This window comes from Macaca nemestrina, chromosome 3, assembly GCF_043159975.1.
Source record: "Macaca nemestrina isolate mMacNem1 chromosome 3, mMacNem.hap1, whole genome shotgun sequence".
Taxonomy (NCBI): domain Eukaryota; kingdom Metazoa; phylum Chordata; class Mammalia; order Primates; family Cercopithecidae; genus Macaca; species Macaca nemestrina.
In genome coordinates this window covers 167,216,633-167,236,411 of record NC_092127.1, presented here as the reverse complement: position 1 = coordinate 167,236,411, position 19,779 = coordinate 167,216,633, and the positions used below count along the sequence as shown (strand labels likewise).

Below are 19,779 nucleotides of genomic sequence, written 5' to 3'. Positions count from 1 at the left end.
AAAACATTTCTTCTTATTGACTAATGTTCATTAGACTCTTTTTCCAATGGTTATCTTCCTCACCGTATGCTATTATAATAAAGATAAATTGTTTTCTTTAATCCTGTTTAACCACTGCCTAGTAACATTTTAATATATATTAAAAGGCAAGAATCCACAATTGTTGTAAATAAAATTTAGAAATCCAAAGCATTTGGAAGAAGGAGTAGACTTAGGCTGAAAAAGTAGCAACACGTATTATAAAGTGACGGATATGTGTAAGTAAAATTGTCTTATATTATCTAACAAATCTTTGGATTTAGACAAGGTTATCTCTGTGCAAAATATTGAAAATTTTTGCTCTTTAAGAGCTACTTGCTCTTTATTACATATATTTAAGTACTCCAAAAAAAAAAAAAAAAAGAAGAAGAAGAATGAGAGATGAGTTTAGAAAAGAAGTAGGGAGGTTTACTTTTTTTTAATTTTTATTTTAGGCCCAGGGGAACGTGTGAAGGTTTCTTATATAGGTAAATTTCATGTCATGGGGGTTTAGCGTACAGATTATTTTGACACCCAGGTAACAAACATAATATCTGACAAAGAGTTTTTGAGAAACCACCAACTGCTTTCTACAATGGCTGAACTAATTTTCATTACCACCAGCAGTGTATAAGCATTCTGTTTTCTCTGCAACCATGCCAGCACCTGCATTTTTACTTTTTAATAATCGCCATTCTTACTAGGGCGAGATCGTATCTCATTGTGATTTTGACTTGTACTTTTCTAATGATTAGCGATGTTTTCATATGCTTGGCTGCATGTACGTCTTCTTTTGAAAATTATCTGTTCATGTCTTTTGCTCACTTTCTAATGGGGTTATTTTTTCTTGTTAATTTGTTTAATTTCCTTACAGATTCTGGACATTAGACCTTTGTTGGATGAATGGTTTGCAAATATTTTCTCCTATTATGTAGGTTGTCTGTTTACTCTGTTGATAGTTTCGTTGCTGTTTAGAAGCTCTTTAATTAGGTCCCATTAGTCATTTTTTTTTTTTTTTGTAATTGCTATTGGCATCTTTGTCATGAAATATTTGTTGGGTCCTATATCCAGGATGGTATTTCTATGTTGTATTGTAGGATTCATCAGGAATACTGGCCTGAAGTTTTCGTTGTTGCTGTTGTGTCCCTGCCAGATTTTGGCATCAGAATGATGCAGGCCTCATAGGCTGAGTTAAAGAGGACTCCCTCCTCCTCAATTTTTTGGAATAGTTTCAATAGGCATAGTACTAGGTCTTCTTTATGCAACTGGTAGAATTCAGCTGTGAATCTTTCTGATTTGGGGCTTTTTCTAGTTGGTAGACTTTTTATTACTGATTCAATTTTAGAACTCCTTATTGGTTTGTTCAGGGTTTCAATTTCTTTCAGTTTGGTTCAATCTTAAGTCGTTGCATGTTTCTAGGAATTTGTTCTACATTTTGTTTTCTTGTTTGTGTGCATAGAGGTGTTCATAATAGTCTCTGAGGGTTTTTCTGTTTTCTTGTAGAGTCAATGGTAGTGTTCTCTTTGTCATTTCTGACTGTATTTACCTGGATCTTCTCTTTTTTTTATTAGTACAGCTAACAATCTATCAATCTTATTTATTCTTTCGAGGAAACTTTTCCTTGATTCATTGATTTTCTGTGTGTGTGTGTGTGTGTGGTTTTTTTTTTTTTTTTGCATCTGTATTTCATTCAGTTCATTGCTGATTTTGGTTATTTCTTGTCTTCTGCTAGCATTGTCATTGGTTTACTCTTGTTTTTCAAGTTCATTTAGGTGTGATGTTAGGGTGTTAATTTGAGATCTTTCTAACTTTTTGATGTGAGTGTTTCAAACTACAAATTTCCTCTTAATACTGCTTCAGCTGTGTCCCAGAGATTCTGGTAAGTTGTATCTTTGTTTTTCATTAGTTTCAAATAATTTCTTGCTTTCTGCCTTAATTTCATTGTTTACTCAAAAGTCAATCCAGAGAAAATTGTTTAATTTTTATTTAATTGTAAGGTTTTGAGAAATATTCCTGGTATTGATTTCTATTTTTTATTGCACTGTGGTCTGACAGGATAGTTGGTATGATTTTGATTTTCTTGAAGTTGTTGAGAATTGTTTTATGACCAGTTGTGTTGTCAATTTTAGAGTATGTGACACATGCAGATAAAAGAACGTATATTCTGTTGGTTTAGGGTGGAGGGCTCTGTAGATGTCTGTTAGGTCCATTTGGTCAACTGCTGAGTTCAGGTCCCAAATATCTTTGTTAGTATTCTTATTGATGAGCTGTCTAATACTGTTAATGGAATGTTGAACTCTCCTACTGTTACGCTGTGGTTATTTAAGTATCTCTGTAGGTCTCTAAGGACTTGTTTTGCAAATCTGGATGCTTCTGTGTTGGTTGCCTATATATTTATGAAAATTAGGTCTTTTTGTTGAATTCAACCATTTATCATTATATAATGCCCTTCTTTGCCTTTTTTGATCATTGTTTCTTTAAAGTCTGTTTTGTGTGAAATTAGAATAACAACCCTTATTTTTTCTATTTTCCATTTGCTTGGTGAATTTTTCTCCATTGCTTTACTTTGAGCATATGATTGTCCTTGCATGTGAGATGGATTTCTGGAAGACAGTGAAGAATTTGGGTCTTTATTCAACTTACCACTCTGTGCCTTTTAATTGGGGGAATTTATCTCATTTACTTCCAAGGTTGATATTGACATATGTGGTTTTGAACCTGTCATCATGTTGTTAACTGGTTATTATGCAGACTTGATGGTGTAGTTCTTTATAGTGTCAGTGGTCTTTGTAGTTGGTTGTGTTTTTGTGGTGGCTGGTAATAGTTACTCATTTTTGTATTTACTGCAACCTTAAAGTCCTCCTGGTATAGTGGTAGCAAACTCCCTTAACATTATTTTGACTGAAAAAGATCTTATTTCTCCTTCGCTTTTGAAGCTTAATTTGGCTGAATAAGAGAAAGCTTAATTGGGCTGAATATGAAATTCTCGTAAATTATTTATTTATTTATTTATTTATTTATTTAAGGATGCTGAATATAGGCCTGTAATCTCTTCTGGCTTGCAGAGTTTCTGCTGAAAGGTACACTGTTAGCCTGATAGGGTTCCCTTTGTAGGTGACCTGATCCTTCTGTCTAGCTGCCTTTAATATTTTTACTTTCAGGTCAACCTTGGAGAATTTGCTAACTGTGTATCTTTAGGGGTGGTTATCTCATATAGTATCTCACAGGGGTTCTATGTATTTCCCGAATTTGAATGTTGGTCTTTCTAGCAAGGTCGGGATGATTTTCATTAATGATATTCTCAAATATGTTTTCCAAGTTTCTTGCCTTCTCTCTCTCTCTTTCATGGATGCCAATGAGTTGTAGATTTGGTGTCTTTATGTAATCTCATATTTCTCAGAGATTTTATTATTCTTTTCTTTTTTTGTTTTTGTTTTTGTTTTGCTTTATTTCTTTCTGACTAAGTTTATTTGGAGAACAAGTCTTCAGGCTCTGAGATCATTTCCTCAGCTTGGTCAATTCTGCTGTTAATAATTTTGATTGCATTCAGATATTTTTGTAGTGAGCTTTTAAGCTCTATCAGATCACTTTGGTTCTTTCCTACAATGGTCATTTCATCTTTCAGCTACTGTATAATTTTATTGTACTCCTAGATTCCTTAGACTGGGATTCTACTTTGGTGATCTTTATTCCTATCCATATTCTGAATTCCATGTCTGTCATTTCAGCCATTTTGGCCTGGTTAAGAACCATTGCTGGGATCTAGTGCAGTCATTTGTAGGTAAGAAGATACTCTGGCTTTTTGAGTTGCCAGAGTTCTTGTACTGTCTCTTTCTCATCTGTGTCAGCTGACATTCCTTTAATCTTTGAAGTTGCTGTCCTTTAGGTGTTTTTTTGTTTGTTTGTTTTTTGAGTTTTTAAAAAATTTTTCATTGATAAACTTAGGGGTTTAATTGTGGTATAATGTGGTCTCAGTCAACTGGTTCATTTTGGAAGGTTTTAGGGGACCACGGTTCAGCTTAGCACTCCTGGGCTACATGCTCAGTCTCTGGGGTTTTGGTACTGAGCTCTCAGGTTTATTCTCTGGCCCTTTGAGGTTAGGAACCTGTTCTTCAGGAGGGGTTGCACCACTGGCAGTGGTGGGACAGTGGGCTGCACATGCACACATATGCTGTTTGGGAGGGGAGTCAAGGTCTGCCACATGCATGTGCTGGCAAAGCAGTGGTGGGGGGTGCTGTGGTTGATGGCATCCTGGGAAAGCAGCAGTAGGAGGCTGTGGTGGGGGAAGCTGCAAGTGAGCTGGAGCATGTCAGTGTGCGCCGGAATATAGGAGTTCTCTGATGATCACGCATGTCCACTGGCAAAGGAGCTATTTTGAAGACACCCAGTAAGCACCGTGTTTGAGATCTGAGTCTGTGATGCAAGTGGACACAGCCAGGTTAGGGTATTAGGAGAGTACGGCAGACAGGGATCTTTCAGATCAGACTGTCCCCATCCCATGGGCAAGACTGCCCTGCTCTGTCCAGGTGTGACAGTCACCTATAGGGTAAAGCTTCCGAGAGGAGGATGGTCAGTCTTGGAGGATGGGCATGCCTGGCTGTGCTCACTGTAGCCGTTCCTGCATCGAATCCTCTGGGCTTCACACAAGCTAGAGTCCTTCCTCTGCTACCTCTTAAAGCAGCTCTACTTACCAGCTCAAGTGTCCATGGGAGTCTCCTACTTCTAAGATTCTTGAAGTTCCTGTTGAGAGTGGGCCACTCCTCACCTGTTAAACTCACTCTTTCCCCAGAAGTTGCTGGAGGCCAAGAATGAGTCTTGGTGCTCCACAGCCCCGTGCAGCATTCCCAGCTTCCCCTCCCTTCAGTGCAGCGACTGTATCCTCCTTCTATCCATTTGCTATGTCTTCCCTTCAAAGATTTGCTCAGAGTGTGCCTGTCTTCCTAATGTCCCAGTCTTTTGGTGGGGTTTATTCCTCCTGGTTGTGTTTAATCAGCCATCTTGACTGATGTCTCTGAAGTGGGGAGTTTGTATTCAGAATTAGAGGGTTGGAACTTTCTAGGTGAGCTTTATTTTGACAGAATATAAAGCTATTTTTTAATCTCCATTTTCTCCAGACAATAATAGATTCTTGATTTAGGATACAACTCAAGGCTAAACCAAAATCTAGATATGACATGGCCTCAGAAGAAAGATCAAATATGTGATAAGGCTATAGCACTCTTTGTTAAGACCTCAGAAAGAAATATGGTCATGTGATCTAATAAAACCTCTAAGTTAGAAAAGTATGATAGAAAGCTAAAGGTAAAATACACATTAGTAACATAATATTACCTAATAGTCAGTAATTAAACATAGAAATTGGAGAATGTCTTAAATATGATTGGGGGTGTGTGTGGCTTTTAGCAGAGAGAGTTGCTGTAGATGGGAATCAAATGCATAGAAAGTCCACACAATGAGAACGTTGTATTAAATTACAGGAAACTCAGACTATCCATAAAAAGACTTCTAGGTCACCAACTTTCCCAAGGCAGAAAATAAACAATGAGTTTTGATAGTCTGCCAAAAATGATACGTATCGCAATGCCCTTTTCTGGAATGATGAGGGTAAATTGTAGAAAAAGAAGTTGGTACCACCACGTGGAACCAACAGCTGTGTAAACAATGAACTGGGGAACCACTCCCAGTGAGCAGAACAAGGACCCATTCAAACAAAAATCTACTTGACAAGAAAATCCTTACTACATTATCTATCCTCAAAAGAAAATGCAAACCATCGATAAAACATTCTGACAAAATAGTTGCAATAATCCTAAGAGGCTCATGTCATAGGTGTTATCCTGACAATAATATCTCTGGAATACATTCCTGATAGGAAAACTTCATTTTATTATCTTTGAAAAAAAATTTCCAGAACCGTTTCCTCCCAAGAAAATAGGTATTATTGCTCCCACGAAAACATTTCCATTTCAGTGCTTTGAAAGAAGCATCACTTTTAACCTGGAATAGAAAGAACATGAATGAAGGATGGCTTGTCCCTCTGACTGCTGGAGATGTTTTCCATATTTACCTAAAAAAAGAAATTCAAATAAAACCACAAACTCAGCTTGACATTTTGCAATATTAGTGTTATATTAAAATATGAAATAAGCACACAAAATGAGAACTATATATATCTACCACTTTCAAGAGTTCAATCTGGTTTTGTATGGTAACATTCTATATTTATGGCCATATTTTACAAATATCATGTTTTGACAAGAAAGGAGATTCAGAATGCAAAGAGGGTTAGATGGAGGCAGGCATACAATTTGCATTTGCTACTGGGAGTTTATATGTCCTGTCAAACACGCTTCTGTATAAATGCTAACATTATGTAATATTGTGACATAGCCCATGACCTGAAGTCAATTAGACAGGTCCAATTAGTTGGATTCTAATTCCAACTAAGCCTCATACTAACTGTGTGATTTTTGAAAAGTTAACTAAGAGATAGGAATTAAATTTGTAAATTGAGTATAAGCACACTCTTTCCCAGGAATTGATGAAAAATATCTAGAAATCACATATGCATAGTTCTGATCAAAAGCCTGATATTTAGTAGTACTTTTCAAAAAGTAGACACATTGGTAGTTTCCCTTAATATAGATTTATAAAGTTAACGTGGAATCATATAAGAGAGCACGATGTGACATCTCCCAGACTCCCAACCTAATCCAACAGGAAATTTAGAAATCATAGCCAAACTTCAGATGGCAGTGAAGAAAATTAAGTATTTTTTAATTTTGGTAGAGTATTTGGGCAGAATAACAAAATCATACACTAATCATATTCTATCTCATGTACTCAAATAGTATTTAGCTAAGAGAAAAATTTTGAAACATCATAGGTTTCTGTTTTATCTTTGGGTTGATAGTTAGGGATAGTACTTCCCCAAAATTTAATAGGCCAAATAAATAATAGAAATTTCTTTTACAAACAATAAGACCTGTGGTTTCTGTCTCAAACACATTGACCCGTTTTCTATTCTTTATAAGTTTTAAACAAGATATCCTCATTCAAAGGATATGCTGATTTTAATTTTAAATAAGATTAAACTAGTAAAATATAACCTAAATATTTTTTAAGGGAAAAGATTTTAATTATAGTGACATAAACAATCAAGAAACGTTCTTTGTGCTTTCAGTAATATGCGAAATATATCTTCTCTAAATCAGAATAGGCTGAAATAAAGTCTAAGATTAAAACAAAATTGGTTGAAGTGAACAAATAATTCAACAGAACTCAATATCTGATTAAAACATGAGTTTGTAACCTCAGCAGTATTGACAGTTCAATCCTGATAATCATTTTGGGGATTTGCACAGTAAGTTGTAGAATGATTTGCAGTATCTTCTCCTTGCTAGATGTGAGTAGCATTCCTCAATTGTGAAAAGTAAGGAAATCTCCAGGAACTACCAAATGCTGTTTGAAGGGACAAAATTTCCTCTACTTGAGAACTATTGAGGTAGAGGAATTGAAGAACAAAATGGACATTGCAGAAAATTGAATACATGTATATATAAAAGGCAACATTGTGAAGTTGGAAACAGAAGTCAAGGCAAAGGAAGAAGATACTATAATAATAACCCACAATTTAATAAATATGATGCAAAATATACACATTCCAAGTCAAAGGAATAATCAAGAAAAAGTAGAATAAACTGTTCATCTCAAAATTATCTAACTTCACGTAAAAAATGGCCTGTTATATGTCCAATAAAATCAAGTATAAAAGTCGTAGTTAAATGTATTCTCAAGAACTGTACCAGAATCCAGACAAGAATAAAGAAGTACAGAAGATAAATCTCAATATATATTTCTAATGAAAATAGATATTAATATTATAGAAATAACACTATTAAAAGGAAAATGTCATGATATTAAGTAGGAAAATTCTAAGTATATTCTAGTGACAAATGATAATTCTAGCAAATTGAGAAAGAGAATTTAAACTTAAAGCAGAAAAAAAGGCAACTGCTCCCACCAAATTAAAAAAAAAAAAAAAAAAGGAGAGAGAGGTTCTTATGGCTCTATTACTATCAGAAAAATTAAAGTCAAAAAATACAAGGCAAAAAAATTATATAGCTTTTTTATTCACATTAAAATGTAATATGTGCTAAAGGTTTGGATTTCTGTGTCAAAACACATAGCACCAGGCAACTTAAAAAAAAAAAAAATGTTTGCAGTGCAAGGACCAGACAAAACAATAAATTTTGAAGAGAATTTTTATATACCACTATCAGTCTATAACAAATCCACTAAAAATCTAATTAGAGTTATAAAAACTCTAATACTTAGATATATTCAAACTTACTGATTTAAACATTTAATTTTATGTCCCACAAACCTGAAGAGTAATCATGGAACAATTAAAAATAGGTTAAGTATACCAGCCTACAATGAAAACTTTAATGAAGTCTTAAAATAAAAACTTTTCTATCTAACTTAACACAATCTATGGAATAATTTTAAAAGTTTGTGTGGAAGTATTTTGTTTCTAGATAAGATATGGAATAATATACAGAATAATAAGCTTCATCAAAATAACAAGAAATCACAAGATATACCAAAAGTACATTTTTTTAAGCCATCAGAGTTAGAAAGAAGTTTAAAAGATGAAACTGTACAGTGGTGAGTGGGGAGCAGAGGACACTCTCCTGTCAGTTGCTGAAGTTTGGGCAGGGATGGTGGACATGAAAGATGGACAGAAAAGGATTGTCTTTGCTCCCGTAAGCAGGTACCAGGAAAACATCAGACAACATTTTGGAACACACTTTCAAATTTGCAGCAAGACCAACACTTTCATATTTGAAGCAAGAAGATTACGGGATGATTAAATACTTCTTTTCGTAAAGTAATTAGGAGCTGAGTAGGGCAAGACAAGAGAAAGAGCTCTTACAATCTCAGTCTCACGATTTCAAAATATCAAAATATCAATGTCTATCTAACAGGTCTATGTTATTACAGTCTCACAGATTCACAGTTTCAAAATTCTCCCGAAGTCAGATTTAGAATTGTCAAGGTGCAACATTCTCAGGGTCAATTCTCATGTCAGCAGGAGTATTTGATCATTCTGTTGTTCCTCACAAGCCTTTCTTATCTATTAAAATCTCACAGCTATTTATTGTTTTGTCTGGTCCTTGCACTGCAAGCTCACAGATCTACTATCTGGCCTTTTGTAACATCACACTCATATGAATTTTATATTGAATTAAATAATCACTTCTATTCATTGTCTTTTGCTGATTTCTCATTCATCAGCAGATCTTAAATAATCCAAGAGCTTTTTCCTTAGTCCTCTTTTCTTTCCTATCCCCACTCTATTCCAGAACATTCGCAATCATTCCCATCAATAGCTTAGTTACTAATCATTACATATCTACAACTCCCTAGTATAATTCATGTCATGCCTAAAATCTTACTTTAAGCCAAGAAAAAAATGGTACAGAGATAATCAAACTGGCCAATGAAATAGAACATGGAGGCTAGAAACAGGCTTATGTGTAAAAAGAAACAAAACAGTAAATTCCATACATAGTGGAGTTGTGTCGTAAGTAACTGAGAAATAAGACATTATTTAATACATAATGCTGGAGCAATTGATTATCCACATCAAACAAATAAAAACTAATTGAATCCTTTCTACCACATATTACACAGAAATATTCTATCTAGGTTAATAAATATAAAAGGGAAAATATAACACTTTTGGGATAAATCATATGATGAAAGGGGATGAATTGCCACTATATGCACTGATATGAAGCTCAGAAATATTTTTTTTCAGTGAAAAAGTTACACTGAAGAAGGTTCTGTGCAATATCACTTTTGTAAAGTTCTGTCCCAAGCAAAAGTAAATAATACCTATAAAATAGTAATGCCTATCACAGACTAAAACAAGATAAAATTAAATAATTTTTTTAAAAATGATAAGCACAATATTCAGACTAGTCATTTTCTTTGCAAGCTGGGTGGATAATGAGATATTTCAAGAGATGTACACTTGCTTCGATTCATAATTAGTAATTTTCTATTTTTAAATAGATTTTTTTTTTTTTTGCATCTCATGCTACTGCATCCATATCAATCATTTATATTACATATATTCTTTGGTTTATGTAAAACATTACAAAATAAATGAATTTTAAAGCAAAGTTAAAATAACACACCTAAAGATTACAGTAATAGCTAGAAATGTATACTTTTGTTCTGTCATACTTAAGAATATACACGCAAAATCCCTAAGTAAAACAGCAGCATGTTAGTTTTAAGAAAGTTTTTTTTTTAACCATACTTTTATATATATATATATATTTATTTATTTTATTACCATGAGGAAAATGAATGTTTTGGAAACTAGTGTATCTCTCTATCTGTGGCCTCAACTGGGCTCAAATGAGTTCAACAAAATCACTTCATTACTTATAAAACAATAACAATAATATAACCTTAAAACTACTCCAAGAAAACTTTTCTATTATGGTTTCCTATCATGAAAGACACTTACTTTAGACTAACGATAATTATTATACTTAATAATAGAGTTCTAAAGATGTATTATAAAAAGTTAGAAAAAAAAAAGAGGAACTAATATCTATTATTACCATTTTAGGACATAATTTTTTATTCAAAATATTTCAGACATAACTATTGGAAAAGAGGGAAATCAATATTATTAGCATGCATATGTATGCCAGTACACACATACACACATCCATATCTATACATGATTTTTCCTCAGTATTGCAGGGTGTTAGTTCCTGGACTCTCCCATGGATAACGGAATCTGGGGATACTTACATTCTTTGTATTAAATGGTTTAGCATTTGCATATAACTTACATCCTCATGTATACTTTAAATCATCTCTAGATTACTGTAATACCTAATACAATGTAAATGTTATTTAGTGATTCTGCTACAGTTTTATATTTATTAATTTTTATTACTGTATTTTAAAAAATATATTTTCAATTTGCAGTTGGTAGAATCTGGGATAGAACTCATCACTGGTGCTGTGCACATTCATAAACTAATACCAGTTTCATGCAAAGTGGAATTTGTAAACTGATGACACCAATAAGGGGACATCTTTGGAGTTGTAGTCAGGGTCACATAGATTATGTGAATGTGCCATTAGTGGATGGATGATCAATATATGAAATAAAGTTTCAGGGTTGTTAATAAGTAAAATTAGGTGCTTATTTAGTAAGGCACTTAAAAGATCCAATGCAAGTGTCTAATAAAAAGACACAATGAAATATAAATGATACATAAATACCTGTGGTTTAGCGCTGTATCAGAAATAATTCATAAGAAAGTATAACTTGAGCCAGGCACAGTGGCTTGCTCTTGTAGGTCCAGCTACTAGGCAGGCTGAGGCAAGAGGATCCCTTGAGCCCGGGAGTTTGAGGATGCAGTGAGCTATGATTGTGCCCCTGCATTCCAGCCTGGGTGACAGAGTGTCGCTACAACTATTAAAATAAAATAAAAGCATAATTTAAAAACACTTAGAGAAACAGTAACAAAAAACATAATTTCACTCAAGTAATATTGATTAGATGTTTGAATTAGAGGTATCTGAAAAGTATAAACTTTAGGATTAAGAAAATTAAGTAAAATTAGAAATTAATCATGTTTTTGATGTTTTTAAATGAAAAATCTATTGCAAAGATATCATTTATTTCAACAATAGTACATGTTTTTGGTATTACCCCAACAAAAATATACAAATATTTGTCAAAATTTTTAAGTTGATTCTAAATTTCTCTAGATGGAAAAACTTAAAAGAAAATTTAACTTCAGATTACAATACAAAATCATGGTAGTCATTATAAGTGATATATAACAGCCTTATTAAAACAACACATTCGTTATTACCAAAACGTTGTGGAAAAATCAATAAGTAAATTAATTATAGAGAACTGGCAGTCCATTATGGAATATTTCTATAATGAAGACATTAATATACACTGTTATGACATTTTAGATTAACAAGGAAGTCAATTAGCAATGCTGGAAAAATTGATTTTCTAATTGAAAACAATGAAATTACATGGCCATTTGGCATTATAAACAAAAATAAATTTTAGAGGTTAAAAATTATTATCTTGTTAAAAATTAGCCATAACACATAAAGACACATAAAGAAAGAGATGCCTCAGACAGCTCATCTCCAAAGCAGAAAATATCTTCTAATATTAGTATCAATTGAAAAAATCATGAAGAAATTGTTTTGTTTTTGTTTTTGTTTTTTAATAGAGACAGGGTTTTGCCATGTTGCCCAGGCTGGTCTCAAACTCTTGAAATCCGGCTAACTAGTTGCTTGGGGCCTCCCAAGTTCTGGGATTACAGTCATGAGGCTACAGTGCCCAGACTTGAAGTATTTTTTATACACTTAAAGAAAAGCAAAGAAAGTGTCATTTATTTCAAATATGTATTGAATTATCAACTGTTCCAGAAGTTATGTACCCATCCTTATTTGATTTTAGAGAGTTTGGAGGCTTTAATCAATGTATAAATAATAAAGATGAAAGAGAGGAAAATGATGCACTGTTAAATTCTGGTTATATTATACCAACAGGCATCGATCCAACAGTTTAACTGGGAAATGAGAACAATACCAATTGCGAAAAAAGATACATTCAGAATGATTCTGATAGGAACAGAAGCAGGGAAATACTGGGCAGAAGAGGGCGGTTCTCTGGCCAAGGTCCCACCCTCAAGCTTGGAAACTATGGCCCTAAATGAGAACAGTTATGCCTGTTTTCCCTCCCAAATGTTACTTTTTTGGCCCACCCTGCTCCCTTATCCTGTGCCCGTGTAGACCCCAGACCTCAGCTGGCAGAGAGAAAAGCAGCTGAACGTCCAGAAGAGAAGAAGCAATTGAGCGTCAAGAGACTATGGATGGGCGTGCCTTAACTTCAGATGGCACCACTTCTGGGAGGAGCCCGGCCACACATGGCCAAAATTCAGGCAAAGATCATCTTCTCCCGGCACCATCCCTTTTCCAGCTCTCCTTCCGCTGAGAGCCACTTCCACCGCTTAATAAAATCTTCTGTATTCATCACCTTTCATACTGGTCATTTGACCTGATTCTTCCTGGATGCCAAACAAAAACCCGGATACCAAGAGGGCAAGGTGTAAAAGGTTGTCATCCTGACTCCCCACTGATCTGTTTAACATTTAGCGATACACGAAAGGCAATTGCTAAAAGAGCATTGCTTGTAACACACTTGTAGACCTTGCCACGGGACCGGAGCCCAGAAGCACTCGGGCCAGCCAGGGCACCCGCCCACCTGTCTGCTCCCTCTCCCGCAAAGGATTTGAGCTTGGTGGCGGCCCAGTAAGCGAGTCAGACCCCTGTTACAAGTCCTGCGAAGGGGTCGCGGGAATTCTCCCGTCTCAATTCCAGCTGAATACGACTATAAGTATATGGATAGAAATAAGTAGCACACAAAAATTGGCGTCTAATTTCTGAGTAGTGAGCTTTTTTACTTCATAAAGTTGTTAAATATTGTAGATCTTTGGGTAGAGGGGTGTGTCACACCTGTAATCACAGCATTTGGGAAGGCCGAGGCAGGCAGATCACTTGAGGTCAGGAGTTTGAGGCAAGCCTAGCCAACATGGTGAAACCCCATCTCTACTAAAAATACAAAAATTAGCTGGGCGTGGTGACGTACACCTATAATCTCAGTTACTCAGGAGACTGAGGCATGAGAATCGCCTGAACTCGGGAAGCAGAGGTTGCAGTGAACTGAGATCATGCCACTGTACTTGGGCCTGGGAGACAAAACTACTCTGTCTCAAAATATAAATAAATACATAAACAAATAAATGTGTAGATTTTTAAAAACTCTATTTAAACTAGGAAGGTAAATAGGATTATTTCAATACATCAAATATATATATTAAATACTATGATAGAAATGAATGTTATCACATATATATTTACTCCTTTAATAATTAAAAAATAAAAATAATAGGAAACACATAATACATTTATTTTAGGAAAAAAATGTATGTGTGGATAAATGATACATATGTAGACATTAAAATATAATAATTTATTAACAGGCGTTTTTGCTTGAACAAATCATTCAATCATACTACTGGGAAGACATTTGACTGCTACAAAGAGAATCAAATAAAAATATCCATTGCCCATATGATAATACAATAATAAATAGAATAAGAGCCTGACATTTCAAATGAATATATTTCTCAGAAATATCAAGCCAAATGCTTAGTTTTTTATTTTTTTGTGTTTTCATATTTGGCTTAAGATTGTTTTAAATTTTCTTTCTACTTTCTTCTTTGACCCATTGGTTATTCAGGAGAGGGTTGATTCATTTCCACATATTTGTAAATTGCCCAGTTTTCCTCCTGTGATAGACTTCTAGTTTTATATCATCGTAGTTAGAAAATATGTTTGATATGATTTTAATCTTTTTAGATTTATTAAGTCTTGTGTTTTGGCCTAACATATGTGATTTATCCTGGAGAAAGACTCATGTGTACTTGAGAAGAATGTGTATTCTGTCACTATCAGATGGAATGTTCTGTATAGGACTGTTAGGCCCATCTATTTGATCTATATTGCTGTTCAGGTTTGCTGTTTTCTTATTGATTTTCTGTCTGCGTGGTTTATAGATTATTGAAACTGGGCTATTGAAGTTTTCTACTATTATTGTTTTGCTATCTATTTCTTCCTTCAGTTCTTTTAATATTTGTAGATTTAGCTGCTCCAATGTTGGTGCATATATGTTTATAATTAGTATATCTTCTTGATGAATTAACCCTTTATCATTATATAATGATTTTTTTTGGTCTCTGTGACAGTTTTTGACTTTGAATTTATTTTATCTCCTATAAGTATAGCCATCCCTGCTCTCCATTGTTTACTATTGGCATGGAATATCTTTAACTATCCCTTCACTTTCACAGCCAATGTGTATCCTTAAAGCTAAAGTGAATATCCTATAGGCAGCATAGAGTTGGGTCTTGTTTTTGAAAATCCATTCAAATAGTCTGTGTTTTTTGATGGTCTGGAGTGCAGCAAAAGTAGTTCTAACAGAGAATTGTATAGTGATAACTACCTGTATCTAGAACAAAGAAAAATCCTAACTTTACATCTCAAGGAACTAGCAAAAGAGCAACAAAGTAAGCCCAAAGTTAGCAGAAGGAAAGAAATAATAAAGATCAAAATAGAAATAAGTGAAGCAGAGCTTTTTTAAAAAATAGAGAGGATACATGAAACTAAGAGTTTATTTTCTAAAAAGATAAATAAAATTAGCAAACACTTAGAAAAACTACCTGAAAAAAAGGGAGAAGACACAAATAAAATTGTAAATCAAAGAAGAGACATTAAAACTGATACCACAGAAATACAAAGGATTATAAGAGATTTTTATGAATAACTATATACCAACTGATTGGATAATCCAGAAAAAATTGATAAATTTCTAAAATAAAAACCCTCACCAAGACTGAATTATGAAGAAATAGAAAATCTGAACAGACCAATAACAGTAATCAAAAACCTTCCAGCAAATACCAATCCCAGGATCAAATGGCTTCACTGGTGAATTCTACCAAACATTTAAAGAAGTCGTACAAATCCTTTTCAAAATCTTCCAAAAGAAAAAAATAAATAAATAAAAGCAAGGAAACTCTTCCAAACTCATTTTACAAAACCAGTGTTATCTTAAAGCCAAAAGATAATCATTGTTGGCAATGATGTGGAGAAAAGGGAGCCCTTGTTCACCAATGATAGGAATGTAAATTTGCACAGCCATTATGACAAACACTGTGAAGATTCCACATAGAGTTGAAAATAGAACTACCACATGATCTAGCAATCCCACTAGTAGGTATATATCCAAAGGAAATGAAATTAGTATCTCAAAGAGAGATCTTTATCCCTATGTTTATTGTAGCATTATTCAAAATAGATAAGATATGAAATCAATCTAAGTGTCTGTTGTTGGAGGAATGGATAATGAAACTGTGATATACATACATAGATGGATGGATAACCAGATAAATTAGACAGATTGATAGATGCTAGATAGATAGATAGATAGATAGATAGATAGATAGATAGATAGATAGATAGATGAGTAGATAGATGCACACACAAAATGGAATATTATTCAGCATTAAATAAATTTAAAAATCCAATCATTTGTGACAACGTGGATGAATCTTGAGGACATTATGCTAAGTGAAATTAGTCAGATAAAAATATTGAAGGATCTCACTTATTTAAGGAATCTAACAAAGTGAAATTCAAAGAAGCAGATGGTAGACTGGTAGTTGTGAGGGGAAGAAATGGAAAAATGCTGATCAAAGTGTATAAAGTTCCAGTTATACAGGATGAATAAGTTCTGGAGATCTAACATACAGCATGGTGACTGTAGTTGATAATACTGTATTATATACTTGAAATTTGCTATGACAATAGATTTTAAATATTCTCTCCACAAACACATTAAAAAATGGTAACTATGTGAGGTGATGGATATGTCACTTAGCTTGATTATGCTAATCATGTCACAATGTATACATATAATAAAACATAATGTTGTGTACCTTAACTGTAAGCAATTTTTGTCGATGCATCTGTAAAGCTGGAAAAAATTAAAAGTAAAAATTAAATTGCAAATTATTTTTATTAAGCAAGTTATATATATTTCCTTTTCAATGTAGTTGTTTAAACATATATGAGAGAAAGCAGGATATCTTTAAGAAATCCTTAATTTTTTTCTCTACTAAACTATCTTGAAAACTAATATTTTGCTTTGCCATTAATAGCCTCAGTAACATTGAAAATATGCATGAACCAAAGGAAATAGAATATCTGTCCTTTTATAAAACACAATAGACTCAAAGGCTAAAAACTATATCCTGAGCAATGTTACTGAATTTTTTTGTGTTTGGCAAGTTTAACCATATTTAAGGAAGGAATTTGTCGGTAATATCATCTTCTCTTAAACTGAAACTGGCTAAGCACGGAATATTTCAGGCCAAGTACCATGTTTCTGGCATTAGGAGTCCTCCATTTGGAAAACAATGTCATAGGCTTCATGCAGACAGATGGATAAATGAACAAAAGCAAAATAACATCCTAAGTTTTCTTCTTCTTCTTCCTGCTGGGTCTTCTGCCAAATGAAACTATAATTCTGTAGAAAACCGAAAAAAAAATTCTGGCACAAATTTAACTCTTCCTATGTCAATTTTCTCGCTGAATTTTATCTTCTCTGGCATATCCCCATTTCATAGAATTAATATATTAGCAACTTGCTCAGAAAAAACATTTAAACAAGTTCCCTCAGTATATAAATTATTCTTTGGAAGAAAGTTACATCTATATTTAACTACTTAATTGTCTGTTGTTGTGGGTTGAATTGGGTCTTCCCGAAATTCATATATTAAAGTCCGAACCTCCAGTGTCTTAGAATCTGGAGACAGATACTTTAAAGAGGTAATTGAGTTAAAATGTGGTCATTAGAGCAGATCTTAATCAAATATAAGCGGTGTCCTTCTTACCCAATAAATGAAAAAAGAGGCAAATATTATCATTAGAATTTCTCATTAGTGCATTCACTATACAACAGCCTAGAAAAATGGACTGGAGGGGGGATAATACCAGAATCTGAATGTATGACAAAGCAACATGCTTCATAAAAATAGTCAGTTATAAAGGGAAGGATATTGTTAAGTCTCGGGAACAATCAAGAGGCTTGACTTCCTAGACTGAAAACCACATGTTGGATAGCATTTGAACCTTTTGGTTAGATAGTTAGAGGTTAGATTACGGAGACAGAAGTAGAAAGATTTAGAAGTAGTAGAGGAGAAAACATGAAGGCTCCAGTGAACAGAAATAGCATAATCAAAGTAGTGCCTAGAAAAAAAAAATTGCCGATGCATGCTATGCATTTCCTCTATATTTTAGTTTTATGCTCGTAAATCAAGGATAATGAAATATGATTTATGGGGAAATTGGGAGAATTAATTATACAAACTAATGTTTGTAAAAAGCTTTAAGAAACGCTCAATTTAATGCCTTCTTGCATCAAAGCTCAGAGCATTTGCATTCATTCTCTGATAAATTTCTATTCACATTTTCTCAATTTACTTTAGATTGAGCTCTGAGGAAAGTGGTTTCTGAGAACATTTTCTGAAAGTGAAGCACCTGAGGAGAGCAACCAGAAGAGCCAGACCATCTCAGAGGTATAAGGAAAAATATATTCCCATGATGTAAGGTCACTAGTTTCCTATCTTTTCTTTTCTTCTTCTTCTTTTTTTTTTTTTTCTTTTTTTTTTTTTTTTTGGCGTTTCCCTCTTGTTGCCCAGGCTGGAGTGCAATGGCGCGATCTCGGCTCACTGCAACCTCAGCCTCCCAGGTTCAAGTGATTCTCCTGCCTCAGCCTGCAAGTACCTGGGATTACAGGGATGTGCCACCACACCCAGCTACTTTTGTATTTTAAATAGAGATGGGGGTTCTCCATGTTGGTCAGGCTAGTCTTGAACTCCCGACCTCTGGTGATCCGCCCGCCTTGGCCTCCTAAAGCGCTGGGATTACAGGTGTGAGCCACTGTGCCTGGCCAGTAGGAAGAGATTCCAAGAGAAATAGACATCCCCCAACTATTTTTCTTACCAGGTGTTCAGCCGCTCATGTTGTCATTCTCAGATTCCAGAGTAATAGTTCAGGTCACCCCATATGAAAATTAATAGTCATAGGAAAAAGTTACTTTTGGAAAATTAACTTTTGAAAAATGATTAAGAGATTAAAACTATTAAGTTTTTTCTATAAATTTGATTATAATTACAATTACACATTATTTTAGAATAACCAAAAAAGGTTTAAAAAGCAAGTTAGAAAAGTGAGATTAAGCTTCCACATGTACAAGCTATCCACATGTAAAATTCTTCTTATACAAAATACATTAGGCCCTAGAACATTACTACTTATTTTTCCATAGATTTTTGTTTCACCATCATAGATCATATTTACCTAAAAAATGTCCTCACAGAGTACACAAACCTTTCATACCTGCTATGACACTGTTTAAAAACAATTATTCATTCATGGCACTCGTTGTGGTCGGTAGAGAAGATTTTATTCTATGGGAGAAAAATTAAATTAGGTTTAGGTACTACTGCCCTGGACTGTTGCAGTGCAGAAGAGAAATTGGGTTCAGCTTCAAATATAGCAAGTAAAAGTGGGGATTTACAGCCAAGAAACAGGGTGGAGATCAGTGGGTGAAAAACTACTAACAACAAACATTAAGGGTAAAAGGGAATTCTGGCTAAACCAACCAACCATGATTCTTGCTGAAGGCAGGCAAGGATGATCAGGTATCACCAGGGGAATGGTGGAGTATGAGGAGCCTTATCAGATAATGAGGGTATTGTGATATCAAGGATGGCTAAACTGATTTAGCAGGATTCTTACTAATAGTGGATAATGCAGAAATGAACACAAAAGTCTAAAAGTCAGGACCAACCTGCAAAAGATTTTAGGGGAACTTGGCTAGAGTTTGGTCAAAGAATCCTTGCTACCATTTAGTCATAGTTACAATATTACTACCAATAATACAATGTTTTTATTCAACAAATAAATATTTGTTTAGATATTTGAGATACAGTATTTTCCAGGCACTCCTCTGAGTATCTCTGATTGACAATGAGTAAATGGGACTAAAATAGAGATTTTTTT

At 34.1% G+C, this 19,779-nt stretch overlaps 1 long non-coding RNA gene across 2 annotated transcripts in view; it reads left to right on the top strand.

The window, feature by feature from the left end:
* Positions 1-19,779, top strand: part of LOC105487790 (uncharacterized) — a 96,255-nt gene that overhangs the window by 46,286 nt on the left and 30,190 nt on the right. For both annotated transcript variants that reach the window (XR_011620625.1, XR_011620624.1), the window contains exon 3: positions 18,201-18,290. This is a non-coding gene — a long non-coding RNA (uncharacterized lncRNA). The remainder of the gene's footprint in view (positions 1-18,200; positions 18,291-19,779) is intronic.